General features: G+C 45.4%; 1 protein-coding gene across 1 annotated transcript in view; it reads left to right on the top strand.

The window, feature by feature from the left end:
- The window catches only part of LOC138521623 (transmembrane protease serine 5-like), a 248,955-nt gene that overhangs the window by 13,448 nt on the left and 220,084 nt on the right, over positions 1 to 15,423 (top strand). The gene's annotated exons all lie outside the window — the stretch shown is intronic.

Raw genomic sequence — 15,423 nt, 5'->3', positions numbered from 1 at the left:
TCTGATATTCGAACGCGACTGACGCTTTTGGCTACAAGAAGACAAGAGAGCCGAAGGGGTATCACAGGACCTGAAGCGTTTTCTAACACCTATATATGTAATTGCTATGGCCGTCGGAGGATACTAGCCACACTATATAGTAAGAACATAGAGGGAACTCCTACAACTGATTCCCCCTCTGCCAGTAAATGGGCTAGGGAACTGAATATGGAAGTTCAACCTGATATGTGGAATAGGACGTGTGCTTTGACCAAGCAAGTATCTATAAACTCGAGATTTAGGTTGATTTAGTGCAAAATTCTACATATGTTTCATTACATCCCCGAGAGCGCTTAAGGAAATGTACCCTGATTTGCAGGGCCAATGCTCTCACTGTAGTATGGAGGAGGCGGGATATTTGCACATGATGTGGGGTTGTCCTGGGTTGTAGGGATTGGGTTGTCGAACTACAGGCCTCGAGGGCCGGATCCATGTTGGATTTTCAGGATACCTTATTAATATTCATGAGAAGCATTTGCATACAATGATTCTAAATGAATGCAATTTTTCTCATGAATATTTATGACGGATATCCTGAAAACCTGTCAGGTTTCTGGCCCTCGAGGCCCGGGTTTGGACATTGTATACAATACTATGTCTGAGGTCTTGATTGTACAGCTGGAAAGATTGCCGGTCAGTGGCCTGTTTGGCATGTGGAAGTTGGTCACAGACAGACGTAAGCGCTCTTTCTTAAACATGGGTTGTATGGTAGCTAAAAGACTTATCCTTAAGAAGTGGCGAGACCATCGCCCACCATTAGAGAAAGAAGGGCTGAGGGACCTAACATGGTCGAATGAATGTGAGGAGGATTTTATTCTAATGCAGCCAGTGTGCTCCACACCTCGTGATATATGGTGTGAGTTCTGCATGTTTCTTGCACGTACTCAAGCCAACGTCTAAATATCTTACTGAAATATTTGTTCATAGCAACCCAAAGTATGTGTACTGTACCGTGATAGTTGGAATAATGAACATGTCTAATTGTTGGTATATTATTGATATTGATCCTGTGTCTACCAAGCTTAAATAGTTTAAAAAAGCATGTAAAGAAAGGCCGATTTGATCGTGTTGTGAAGTGCTTGCAATGTATGTCTGTGTATGATGAGCTGAGACAATGTTGGTGTGCTGCGGTGGAATGTTTGGGTGTGAATGCTATGCAAAGTTTCTATGACTAGTCAGTTGCTAGAAGCTAGCCTGAGTGATGGGACCCAGTGGTTCTCTCTATAACATCTTATAATGAACTATGAATAAAGCTTACTTGAAGAACCTAAGCAGATTGTCAAGAAGATAGCTTTTCTACAGATCGATTGCCTTCACATTCCCTTTGGGCACCGCCTTCTCGATATTTGGGATGAACATGGTGTCACTGTCGCCACAAGATGCAGCAGTCTGTTATCCCCTTAGACCCCCACCTCCGCCTCCCTTCTTCTCCGTTGGAGTCTGGGCGGTGTTCCCCACTGGCTGCCTGGGGTTTACACTGTGTATTCCTCCAGAAGGGTTCACATTACCATTTATATTTGATGGAGAGATCTGGCAGCGTTTTGACCTAGTTCTCTGTTTGCAAGGTCGCATGTCCTCGTTTCTATGAGTTGCATGCTTGTTTGGGGATCAGCTAGCTCTCAAAAGGGCAACTACTGGATTCTAGGAGAACACAAAGCGATCACTGGCCAATTCACACACCAGTTTGCAGAGGAAGTAAGATGACCCAACAGAGACCAGTTTTCAGAATTTCCAACAGTCCTCTCATGCATTTTTCAGAATTGCCAGCAGTGCTATTATGGTTTTCCAGAAAAAAGAACCCAATGATAATTTAACCTAATAAAGATATAGATATATGCTTTTTTGGATGAATTTTCAAGAGAATTATGTCCAGATACAATATATTACAGGGGAATTCAGACAGGATTGAAATGGAATAGCTGCTGCTGCTGCCCGACTTCTTGGGGAGAGACTCAGCATGGGTAGGTTGACGGACACAAGCCACACCGCTTCCCCAGGGTAAGGTATAAGGTAACTGCGGCTTGATTAGCGCAACCATAGCATTTGGACAGCCTCTTGGTAGACAGGCAACATGAACCTCCCGGATCTCTCCACCTGTGAAAATAAAGTATTGACAAAGCCAATTGTTTTGGCTTTCGTATCGTGAAAACCACTCGAATAATATACCCGATTTTGTGAGGACCCAAAAGAACCATCAGAGATTCAGAAAAGGCTTCAAAACAAAAACACACCTGCTTGTCCAAGCCCACAGCGCAGGAGTCACATTAGTGTCCAACAACGACACTTGGGCTGGACCCTCCGGCCTGACTACTGAGCACTCATGGACTTACCACCTGCTGCTGCCCCCAACCAACTTGGGCCTGTCCGACTGGCCAACCTGAACACTTACCTGCATGCTAGTCTTTCCCTTTTCAGTTTAACATCTTTTTGTGAGGTATTCCCTTAGGCCGCACATGTGCAAATCATGACCGACCTACTCTGCCCATTGTTCCCATTCAACCCTGCTTTAACCTCCCCCTTCCCACATGTCGAAGTGAAGTATGCAAGGTAACACATCAAAATAAATAAATAAACCTGTTTTCTGTGCTGCTAGGTACTGAAATCATGCACCAGGAGACCACTATGGTGGTAAATGGTGTGGTTCAAGGGCATGCTACATTACTTTGCATACCTAAGCATCACCATCTTTTTCTAGGGACTGACAGGATACGCTCAAGTACTCATTAATTAATCAGGTACTCCCACCTCGCTGCAAGCTCCTCCCATCGTGGGTGGGTTTTGCTGCCCTATTGACTAAGGTGCCCACTCCATTTGCTAGTTTTTGTTATATCAGATGCCCAACTGCTCACGCCATTTTCCAAGCATTGCAGTCACTTGCCCATGTGCTCACACCATATGGCAGGCATTGCCAATAGTTGCCAAAATGGCGGATATCGGGGGCCTCCTTTCTAACAGAACAGAGAATTGGGTTTGGAGTAGAGCATCTGTTCTCTTACCCTACTCTGCCTGGTTCTCTTTCAAAGGCTGCCGGGTCAGGGGGATACGCAGGGCAACGTGCCCTTCCCTGCCTCTCTTACTCTCCCCCTTCCACCATCGCTGACAAGCATGTAGGTGGCTCTGGCTCGGCTGCACCGTCTTTTCCTCAGTATCCCCACAGACAGCACACCTCTGCTCACGTGGGTAGGTGGTCTAATATTTAAAATGAATAACAAAGGACAATTAATAGCCCCATAGCTGCATCATGTTAGGACCAGGGCTGTATGAATAAATCCAATACTTTGCATGGTGAATGCACGTGGAAAGCTTTGTGTTGCTTGCTGACACTGCAACCAAAGTAACCCATTCAAAACCTAAGTGACGTCAGGGCTCAGATGTGCTCCACTGGCCAGCCCTGTATTGCTTCAACTCTTTTAGGCTATGGCAAGACTGACAGGACAGAGACACCTTCAAGCACATGCCAAACTTGTGATTTGCTCTGCCCCGCCCCTTCCATTCCAGCCTTTTGGAGATTCTGGCAGGTCAGGAAAAGCACTGATTTCTCTAGAGGCAGACACGCCTCGCTGCTTTTGAGGGTATATGTTCTGGCAAGTAAGTAGAGGGTTGTGGTAAAAGGTGAACTGAGTTTGATTTCTGACCCCCACGTTTGACTGTGTTGTTTAATCCTAGAGAAATCCTGTTATCTTACTGGCCGTGAGTTCCCTTACCTGCCAAAGTTGTGCAATGAACCCTGCAGAGTCATCACTGATCCCCAACCTAAAGTCCTCTCCTATGTGGCCAGGGGAAGGCAGTCCAGACCAGATCCTGACCCTGGGGGTGGTATTCTGAGGGTGGATTACATCGGAGGAGATGGCTGTAAGGAGAAAGTGGTGACTCCACATGGAAAAAGGCCTTTTACTTCTCTTTATTATGAACAAGAGCCATTAATTCCAGGGTTTTTGATGGTAAGGAATAAATATGTCTCTTTTAAATAAATGTATTTAAAAATAAGACTGATTTAGAAAGACCGCTTGGAGACCACTCTGAGCGTGCTTTCTAAATCGACCTGCCCGCCCCTGCGACGCACAGGGACTGACAGGCAGTGGGGGGACTGGAAAAGGGAAGACACAGACGTCTCAGGTGTGTACATTTTTTTGATTTTATTTTGTGTGTATGAGTGTGTGTGTCTGTGTGTGTGTATGTTTGTCTGTTGGGAGGAGGGGGAATGTTAGTGGAGGAGAAGGGAGCGGGAGGGGAGCAGGTGAATATGTACACGTGTGTGTGTTTGCGTTTTTGTGTGTCCGAATCAGTGTGTCTATGTTGGGGTTTGGGAGAATGCTTTGCGGGGAAGCGAGATGGCAGGGGAGGAAAGGAAAGGAGGTTTTGGGGTGTGAACCTCCCCAATTTCTGAGAAAAACCCACCAGGGTGAGGATGGGGTTAGGGACCGTAGGGGAACAACTTGCCTGGGGGCTTGAAACCCCTCAAAAGTGTGATATTTACACGTTTTGAATGCTGCACAAAATGGGCACAAATTAAACAAAAGCCCGAAATATCACATGGAATCCTGTGCACATGTCCAGAGCAAAGAATGGCGCTGGCAGGATTCCCCTCTCCCCTGCATTCACTCGACTACTTACAGCATATATAGTGAGCTTCCTTGGGGCTATTATGTTCAAAGTATCATTTCTATGGCCTGTAAGATGTTTGTAGCACTGCGAGTCTGCATTGCGCAGGTCAGAAGGATAAGCCTACATACACCCACAGGCCCATCTAAAGGGGAAGCAGTACCAATGTGATGACCCCCTGCTGACCCGTCCCTGTGCTGTGGGGGAGGCTAGGAGATCCTCCCCATGCTGACCAGGGTTCCACATCACAGAGCAGGTAGCGGACCCCGCCCTCAGGAGTCACGCCCATGCCAGCAGCCATGGCCCATCAGGGAACATCTCCATAGTGTCCTGTTAAGAGAAATGTCCCCTTGGAGAAAAGCAGGCATAGACGCGACCTTCAAGGGAAGTGCCCATGATTGTGCTCATTAGAAAAATGTGCCCCTCCTGGTAAGTATACATGCATTTAGCTCCTTTATGTCGGCAACATAAATGGGCTCCTTTAAGAAAAATGAACATAAATGTACCTCTGAACAGGAAAATTTGCCCTTAAGGAAAATGCAAATAAATGTGTCTTGAAGAGATATGTACACGCATGTGTGGCTCATGCATGTGTGCCTTTAATATGTACATAAATGCCCCCCTTTTACAGAAAGGTGCATACATGCTGAGCATACTCTTTCCACATGTTTTAGAAGATTGCCAATCATACCCTGTTGGAGAATACCATTACTTTCTTTGAAAATAGAATGTTTTCATCCTCCCCACCCTTTTCAATAACTATCATGGGCACCAGTACTTTGACAATTTATTGGAAAAATAACAAATCCTCTTCTCGTTTGGAAACGTCTGGAAGATGGCCACTGGTTTAATGGTACCAATACAAGTCTCTTCGCCAGCATGGGCTCCAATCAGCATTCAGTCACGCTCAGGCGATTATGGGCACTGAGCTCAGTATGGGGTGGGTTGTTTCAGAAGATAGGATTCCCCTTATCTGACCTCCCGGTAAACTCTGTTTACACCATGGTGGATGGCGGATTTACCGCCCCATTCCAAGGTGAGTGGGGCGGTAAATCCCCAATCCCCATTTACCCTTCCCCATTCCCATTTTTGCCCCATAGGGCATAATGGGAGTGGGGAAGGCGCTAATTACGGCACCGTAAATTACGGTGCCGTAATTAGCGCCAAGGACGCTTAGCGCCTTGGTACTTAACGCCTGCTAAAAGCAGGCGTTAAGGTGGAAATTAGGCGTTAAGGGTTAACGGCGCCGACGGCGCCGTTAAACCCTTAACGCCTGGGTTGGAATGAGGACCATAGACTGTAGGCTAGTATGCAGCACCTCATATAATTCATGCACATTTACTACCTTCCCCTTCATGAAATGAGGTCATTAGCATGTTCTTGAACAGAAATCATGGGGCGCCTTTGTGAGGAACTCATGGCGACAACAGTAAAGACAAACACAAGTGATCAGAGTTCAAGGGTGTTTATTTAAACTGTATAGGCAGGTTGGGAAAACGCCTAATCTAAACCTAAATCTAAGATAGGAGCAAGTGTCAACCATTAAATGAAAAATAAGACAGTCCTGGTGGCGTTGTGTCAAATAATAAGGGCCTATACTAAAAAGCCTATTGCCAAACCTCATAACTAATACAAAAAGGGTGTGGGATGGTTTTCAGGAAAAGAAAGAAGTGTTCGTAAATTATATGTCAGGATGCGGTAGCTTGGATCTCCCTTCCAAGGTTTTCTGCACCGGTAAAATGGGAGCTTGGATCTTCCTTGCGCACATTTTCTGCAAGAGAAAAAATGGGAGCTTGGATCTTCCTTCCGCACATTTTCTGCAAGAGGTAAGATGGGAGCTTGCATCTTCCTTCCGCACATTTTCTGCAAGGCGTAAGATGGGAGCTTGGATCTTCCTTACGGACATTTTCTGCAAGGGGTAAGATGGGAGCTTGGAGCACAGAACACACGCGAGCTTTCCCAGCATGAGTTAACAGTTCCAATGACAGCAATCATGACCGTCGATGGCCAAGTCTCGTTTCTCCTGAAAATCTCTTGCCTTCGAGGGCCTGATGTATCCAACAAACAAATTAACAAAAGGTTCTCTTCCACAGTTCACATTAGGTGGTGACTTCACCCTTGGGTTCCCCCTCTTCCGGACACAGACCCTTCGCTCACAATTTTCAATGTCCTTTTTAAACAGTTCCGGTGGACATCCCTTGGTCATGTCACCCTCGTCAACATCCTGTTTCTCTGGACTTTTAGACTTTGCCCCTTTCTCATTAGCACCCCTCTTCTGGGTTCACTCTTGCCAGTTTCACCTTCAACCTTTTACTCTCAATGTTCACAGGATTCACTTCCCTTTCTCAATGTTCATGGGATTCACTTCCCTAACTTTCACCATGTGGGATTCACTTCCCTTACTTTCTTGTGTTTATAGATCATAGTCTTTCGATTGTACGAGGATTTTGCTAGACCCCCCAGTATGACCACTTTGACCTCTTCTTGCGGCTCTCCTACAGCCTTCTGGTTTCTGTAGTTTCATTCACTCAATGGGGATTCACCAGAGTCTCTCTGAGTGACACCCACGTGATGTTGGTTCACTCTGCAGCTGGTCTCCCCTCAACACTTTCACAGTTAATTGAACTCAGTTCATCTTGCCACTTTGCGACTATCATTCACCACAGCACGGCTTTTATCGGCTCTCCCCTCGACTCACCAGCTGTGATGAACCGCTTAGCTGTCTTCGTAACTGGAGTCAAGGCCGGTACCACGGTAGAAGGAGTCTTCCTCACTCCCGGGTTATCAGTGTCGACACGCTCTGTGCACCGTTGACATTTGCTGCAAGACACTTGGCCCACTGTTCGTAGTCTTAGGCTCTTTTCTTTAAAGGTTCCACGGGCCTGGGACAAATGGGCAAGGACACTTATTTCCTTGCTACCCTCTCGTGTCCTGTCATATTTCTCCTTCTCTTGAACTGCTGCGCCTGGTTAGCCGCCTCGCCGTGCTGTTTGCCGTGCTCGTACTGTGCTCCCTTACTCCACCTTTCATCAATGTGGGCAAGTGAAAGGGCCGTCAGGTGTGTGTGATTTTGATCAATTGCCTGACTCTGCCTGACCCCTGCATTGGGACATGTCAGATAAAGGGCTCTGGTGTTAGTCCGTTCTCTTGTGTATTGTATGAAAGTGTTCGTATCAGAAAAGGGGGGGGTAGTGGTTTTTAATGCCCTACATGCTAGGATGGGGAAAAGGTGTCAAAAGAAGAGAGATACTGCATCTCACCTGTCAGTGTCCCATTCCCACTCCCGGAGGACCCCCCATCCATGTGATACTCCCTCACTGGTCTACTCCCAAGAACTGGATCCAATAGCGATGGCCGTGCCCTGGCGACCTGGATGACAGATCCCCGGGGACTAGTGAGGGAGACACCTTCAAGTTTCTCGCACATCCCCAACCCACACTCTTCTTTAGGCTCCGATTGCAATGGGGGGTGTCACATGGTTGACATTGATCGACCAACAAATGGCGCCACACAAGAACTCAATAACCAAAGCTTTGTTAGGGGTTTGGTATAGATGAGGACACAATAATAAAATAATAAATATGGGGACTTTTAACTAAAACAGAGTTGTCAGGCTGGTGATTCTCCAGGATTTAGGCAGTGATTCAGGACAACTTAAAAAGAAATGGTCACCCAGGGAAGACAAAGTGCCTAAAGAAAATGTTCTCCCAGTCCCAGTCCCTCCCAGCAGATTAACATAAAAAAGTATGCTTAGGGTCTCTGTTTTAAGGGGTTCATCTCAGGTCTTTACTAATTCTCTGCTTCTTGGTTCTCAGTACCTGGATTTAGGGGTTCCCACATCCTTTTTCTATTGTCTTCTTTGGGATCCTCTATCCCCTTGGTTCTAAGTCTCAGGCCAATGGCATTCCTGCACCCGTCTTCTGGTTTTCACAAGAGGTCTCTCCTCCTGAGTATTAGCTCTGGATTGGAACCTGTTGACATGCTCTTTAGGTGGTGTTGTGGTTGAGATGCAATTCACCCAAGGGCTAGAGCTCTAGGGAGACTGCTTTGTCAGAGTACTCCCTATGCCACTTACCACCTCCCTGCCTCTCATGGTCCTGTTTCTCCAGCCATCTATATCTTGCTTGTAGCGTCTTACATCCAATCTTGTTCCTGCAAGGTACTGCCCTGGGCCATCCTATTTTTCATTCTTTTCATTTTTCATTCTTTTCATTCTGATTTTCTCCTGCACCTCCTAACCACATCATCACAAGCTCATTCCATCCTTTTTGTTGTAAGCCTTGGTATCTTAGTGTCCACCACCGTCCTGGTTGTAAGCCTTGGTGCCTAAGTCCTACCACCTACAGCAAGCTAGGCAATGGGAAATCATCAAAGAGCGTGTGAATGATAATGGGAGGGTGAATCACCTCTGGAAGATGTGTTAGGATGGGGTGGGCAAAATTGCTTCAAAATATTGTGAATTGATTTGCAGAGAGTGAATTTCTTGATGATGCTGTAAGGGGATTGGAGATGGTGAATAACAACCAGATCTTTGCTGGGATCTGAGGGGGTGGGGGTAAGTGGCTTCTTAAGGCTTGCAGGGAATTCTTACAGGGTGAATCTGCCTGAGGGTCTAAACATTATAGAGATATTGAACCACTTCCGGAGACTGTTGTTGGATGAGGCTGATTAAGGCTGGGATTTGTTTAGACTCTTTTAGGGAGGAAGTGGGGTCTCTTCCTGTGACTTTGATTGGATTTGATTGGTGGAGGGGTACAACTGTTTTGGAAGCTTCAAACCTGTGAATAGAGTATGATTCTCCATAAGCTAGCTCTAGCTTATGGACCTTCGACAGGACCTTGAGACCACCAGGATGAGGTGCCTAGGGACCGCCGGGGTCCTCCTGGTGAAGTCAAGTTCTCACCAAATGTCCAGAAGACTACCAAATGATAGGGTCCATAGGAGCATGTGCTCTTTTCAAGTGCAGATGTCATTACTAGCAGTATTTTTCAGTGAGCCACATGCATAAAGCCATCATTGCTACCCCTTCTAGACAGGAGGTTGCCCGAAAACTGTGCAAAGTAGAATATGGCTTCTAGAAGTGCCCCTCAAGGACAGGGCCAATCCACATGTTTTTTTTTTTTTTTTTTTTTTAATTATTGTATTTACCAAAAAACCATTGGTTTTAACAAAATTGTCAAAGTCTATTTCTTCTGTTTTCATCACGAGAGCCGTATAGAGAGGGGCACTTGTATGGCTTAGCTTTTCACTTCTTCTTCTTTACTTTGCTCTATCAAGATGAAAGCCTGTTACAAAATCTTTGCCGTGGCAATTGCCCAGGATGTTTTTTGTCCGCTAATTAGCCGTTGCCACCAAGTCCTCAGCGACAAGTTTTATTCTTCCCAGAAAGCTGTGTTGGAGGTTCCTCCTGGAAGGTTTTTTGCATACGTTTCAACATTTGCTTACAGCTCAAGTTTGAAAAAATGCAAAATTGACTTCAGCAGAAAATGCTAAAAAAGGAAATGTACCTTTTACATAACTCATTATCTTCAGGATGCCTTTCCATATGTCATCTTGTTGGTACCTTGCTGCTTAATGTGGTCCCTTGTAATCCTTCTTCTGATGAAAGTGAGAGATGTTCTCTTTTTCAGGAGGACTTTAGATCATAATCAATTGTGGACTGACTGAACTGTAACTTTGTACTATAGGGGAGACTTGGGATGTTTGTGTATTGAGACAGTGAAGAGAACATTAGATTTGTAACTGAGTTCTTTGAGGAATGGGAACTGCTTACACATACCAGAAACACTGACATGGCTCCTCAGACATTTCAGCGAAATGTGGGGTGATCTTCTGGTTGGATATTCCCCCTGTGAGAAAGTCTCCTGCTGGTTAACTGTATCTGCTAGGGAGAACCTTAAGATGAGGATTGATGACACCTGGATTGACCATGAGGCTGACCATGCGAAAGCCACCATTGACTTTTTTAAGAGGGTCTCTATTTTGAAACCTACAGTAGGAGCCCATGTACCTCTCACAGTAGAGCCCAACTTCAAGGCACAAAAGCCTTGAGCACCAGTGGATCAAAGCTGTGTCCACCTTGTGAGGTTGGCTTAGAATGTGTGTGGCTGTCGAACACTTCCTGGCAATCAAGAACCCAGGTACTGACTACAGCCTACCTCTGAATGGGGAAGATGCAAAGGACAAACACTGTAAATGGCTTTCATGCTTGTCCTCTACATCTTCCTTATTCTCATGCTGATGGTGCATGAGGAGTTCCAGGATTGTGTGGCAGAACCACACTAGAATTATGTCACAGGTGCCCCCCACGGTATGGGAATTCCTTGTGCACCATGGGAGATCATCTTTCTGATCCCTATTTCGTGGCATGATTCCAAGGATTGTGCCCCTGTTCCCTGCCCTCGGTGGAAAAAGCAGGCTCAACAGCAGATTGTCAATGTGGGCATGCACACGTCATTGAGCATATAGTGTCAGAGGCAGGTTGTGGTACCAGAGGGAGTGCGCGGGGGGGGGGGGCCTAAGTGGTGCTCATGGGACACCATCAGTCAGTAAAATGTAACTACTTTATGGGAGGTTGGGTGTGCACATGAAGGATCTGGGGACCACCACCCCCACCCATCCACTGGGCTCTGCTAGTACGATAAAAAGAGAAAACTTTAGATTCTGCTGGACTGTGTGTGAGTACAGAAAAGAAGGGACGATTTTCCACTTCTCTTGATGTCTCCAAATGAACTACCCCCAAGCAAGAAGCAACACATTGCAGAACTAAATACCACAGAGGCAGGAAATGCATCAACATATAACTATAATAAACAAGCATATTCATGAAAACAATGAAAAAACCACTGTACATATGTATGGCTGTACCCAAATCCCTACATGTTTCAGACCCCGACAAAGAATGAGACATTCTTCAAGAGATAATCAAAGCTGTTTAGTGAACATACATAAATGACCAGTGAAAATATAAAAGATAGTAAGTAAAAATGGGTTACATTGCCAACAAGCACTGCAGTTTGAAGGACACGCAAGGACATTTAAAAAAAAGTGTCTCCTATTATCCCCGCCGCCCCCCAATGAGGAGACAGTTTGCAGAAATTGCAGCTCCTCAGGATATCATAAGTATAATACCAGACCCATGGAGACAATTTCAAATGTAGTATTTGATAGAATGGTATAGAGGCAGTAAAATAACACACATATCTTGCCTGCAGAGGAAAGGCTCATCTGGGAAAGATGTCAAACAAGTACACCATGCTTCTTTCGTCAGGTTTAGTTTCAAAAGTACTAAAAAGAAAAATGGTTGAAAAATAATAAGGGCCAATAATTGTTGGCCTCATATGAAAGAAATTAAATAAAATATCAAATGAGAAATTAGAGACTTTCTAGAAAATATTGTGTAAAAACCTAAGATGAGTCTCTCCCAGGCTGAAAACGAACCTTTGGAAGCCATGTTGATCAGTGTTTATCAAAAGTAAGGAAAATGTCCTGTAATCATCTAATTAAAACCCAGAACGAATTGAAGAACATTTCTTACCAACCTTGTGTTGATAGGTGGTCCCTGGAGGCCGTGGGGCATATATTCACGAGTACAGAATCGATGTAAGTGAGTGCTGTGCCAAAAACACAGGTTTTACAAGCAGTTGGCTAATTGATCAAAGTTAGACAGTTTGTCTTGGAAAATGGCTGGCAAGGATGGAGAGAAACACAACCATATTGATAATGGATGGATAATTGGACCGTTGCATCAAGAAGATGGATACCTAAGATGAACAAGGGTGGCCATATAACTAGTAGTGATTCAACAATGAATAACTTAAAGAAAAAAAGAGGGCTCCAAGTTAGGGGTGGGAATAACACATGATTGTGGATCTAAAGTGAATGATCCACACGCATCAGGCCTGCAACAGCAAAATTACAGCTTACATCCACAAGCAGGATAAACTCATTCAAAAGTAGGCAAGAACAACTGTTTAGCAAAGCTATAATACTCCCTGGAGCAAACCATTTTGAAGGGATAATGATCTGAGAGCACCATAATACTTACTCAATGTGTGGAGCAACGACAGGTTACTAGACCATGCAATGCCCATGATGCTATATGATGTTGTCCAAGTTTGATATAGGGGGGTGTGGGCCAAACCATGCATGACAACAGGAAAGAAACCATAATAATGCAGCGGATTTGGCAAACAATCAATACAATGTCTTCATTAAGTCCTATTTCATGTGCCCTGGTCTTAAAAATGAGGCGTTATTCTCATTCAAAGTCTACTTTCTGTGTGTTTTTGATGCATCCAAAGATGTCAGTATTGATCAAAACATATTATTGTCAGAGTCCCTTTCTCTAAGACGTTTTGCAAAGAGGGTTGATGGAATAGTATTACTCATATGTAACTTCTGTGCTATTCCACCTGGACCTGATCGACCTCTTTATTGTGCTCATGTACCACAAGCCACAAGGGCAAATAATAACATAAAGCACTTAAGTACCATTGTACACAGTTTAAGTGAAGTTGTTTCCAAGGTGACTTGAGGCCACTGTCACGTCCCTTACTGTGTTTTGTTAGATGTTATTCTGAGCAGTTTGCGCATGGGTTCTAGACTATGTGGCAAGGCAGGCCCCAAATCTTAGCCAGTGTCAGTTGCGTCCTAGAGGTTTTTGGTATCACATCTGTGTGCACGTGTAATGGGGAGTGGTTTGTGTACATACTAGGTGAGAGACAGGCATAGGCAGGCAAGAAGAAACTATCATATCTTTTTCCTTCAGCACACCCATGACCCACCTCTTACCTGTCTCGAGCGCCCCCGCTCTCCCTTGGTGCTTGGAACACACCGGGGTTGTGCTGCAATAAGGAAGAATGGACATGCCAAGTGGAGGAAAGACAGGTTACAAAGGAAGGTCCCCAACCCCCTAAACAAAGCAATGACACTATTACACTTCCATCAACACACAAAGCGACGCATGATACACAGACCACAAGAATGCTGGGGCACAGTTGCTTTAGAAGAGTTGGATGCCTACTAGGTCTCCTTCTTTGCCCCTACATGGAATGGGGGCAAAGCTGATCCAGTACACCAGCCTTTTTATTTAAACATTTTAAATAAAAAAGGGATTACAATACACAAATATCTCTAAATGCTTCCAATGTATCCCGACTCTGCACCAAGGTGACCTTACGATGGCCCTGAGGGAAAGGTCTGGGACAGCATGCCGTTGTTTGGTGCCCAGTCCCAATACAATTCTCTTCCAGCCTACGTTTGGTTGAGTGTGAGGCAGAAGCAACAATATGGAATATTAGGAGTTTTTCTACCTAAATGTAATTATATCAGACCACCTTTCACATCAGAAATAGCTTGGAAGTTAACCCCTGACGTCATTTAATTTTAACATATTTTTATTGGCATTTGTATAGGTACAACCATGCATTTCAATATTTCACCTTCTATTCATGGCATGCATTTACACCAGTGTTTTAATAAAAACAAATAACAACAAACAAACAACTTCCTAGATGTGCCATATGTTGTTTGTGTGTTTTGTGTCTGGGGCTCAACTCTTCCTTTCACTCTTCAGGTCTCACGGTTGGCCATTGTCAGTTGGGTACGATAGGGTGACTGTCCGGACAAGAAGTGAATGTCTCTTGCCCTGATTGGCACGCTCAGCGGGGTTTGTGGTTGGATGGGTGGAACATGTCCCACACCAGCACCTTCCATGCAACCCACTTGTCATTGCCATCAGGCTCCGACCTGTTAGCCCCTTCCCTCCACATCTTGGTCTCTGCCTCTGCCCACCTTTCAAATTCCCTGTGCCATTTTCCGCACTGTGGCCCCCCCAGCAGTTTTGCAGGACATGGCGATGGTTCTCTTGGCCAATATGCAAGCCATATCCATAAACCTAACCACATTCTTGTATTTACTGATTCTGGGGTAGGCAGCAAGCAGGCATTCTTTCGGTGACTACTCATACCTTGCTACTCGAGCCTCCCTGCAGGCTTGCTCTATGCGTGCCCAAAAACCTCTCACACGCACACACCCCCAAAACATGTGCATTAGATCAGCTCCCTCGCCGCCACACCAGGGGCATTGTGAACTTGCGTCCTTGTTGGATGTGGCTATCCTGTGCGGTGTCATTTATGTGTGATACAGCACGTTCAGTTGTATTAATTTGAAGCAATGGTTCCTCGATAGTGCTTTGGGGAAGCCCAGTATTCTCTCCCATTCCTTCTCCGTTATATCTGTGCCCATATCTTTCTCCCATTGCTCTTTCAATACTATGCCCTTAGGGTTGGGTGTGTCTATTAGAATGCTAAACAGCCGGGAAATTGGCTGTCAGCCATCGTTCAGATTATACATCAGGGTTAGTAGTGGATCCGCCTGTGGTTCCTCTGGCCAACCCTCCCACTTTTCCTTCCCACCTTCTGGACTCTCTGGTACTAGAGAAACTGGCCGCCCGGCACCTCCTCTTTTTCTTGCATTGAATGAAGCTCCCTAAAGACCCCGTCTTCATATACATCTCCCCATGTATATATTCCCCTTCCCTCCCATCTTCTCACCCATGCCATGTCTGAGCTATCTCTACATGTGTCTGCCACTATCGGCACCTCTGGTGAGTGGGGGTTTACAAGTTTCAGCAAGGCTTGTGCTCTCCTCCATACCTTCCTTCCCAGTGCCACCACCATTGGGGTGTGTTCCAGGCCTTCTTGTGTTACCCACAGTATTTCTTTTAGTTTAATGGGAGCCACCAAATGTTGCAGCAAGACAGTTTCTTAGGTGGACTCG

This window comes from Ambystoma mexicanum, chromosome 1q, assembly GCF_040938575.1.
Source record: "Ambystoma mexicanum isolate Mex_15411 chromosome 1q, UKY_AmexF1_1, whole genome shotgun sequence".
NCBI classification, from domain to species: Eukaryota; Metazoa; Chordata; class Amphibia; order Caudata; family Ambystomatidae; genus Ambystoma; species Ambystoma mexicanum.
The sequence above is the reverse complement of the archived record's forward strand: the minus strand, read 5'-3'. Positions and strand labels throughout refer to the sequence as shown.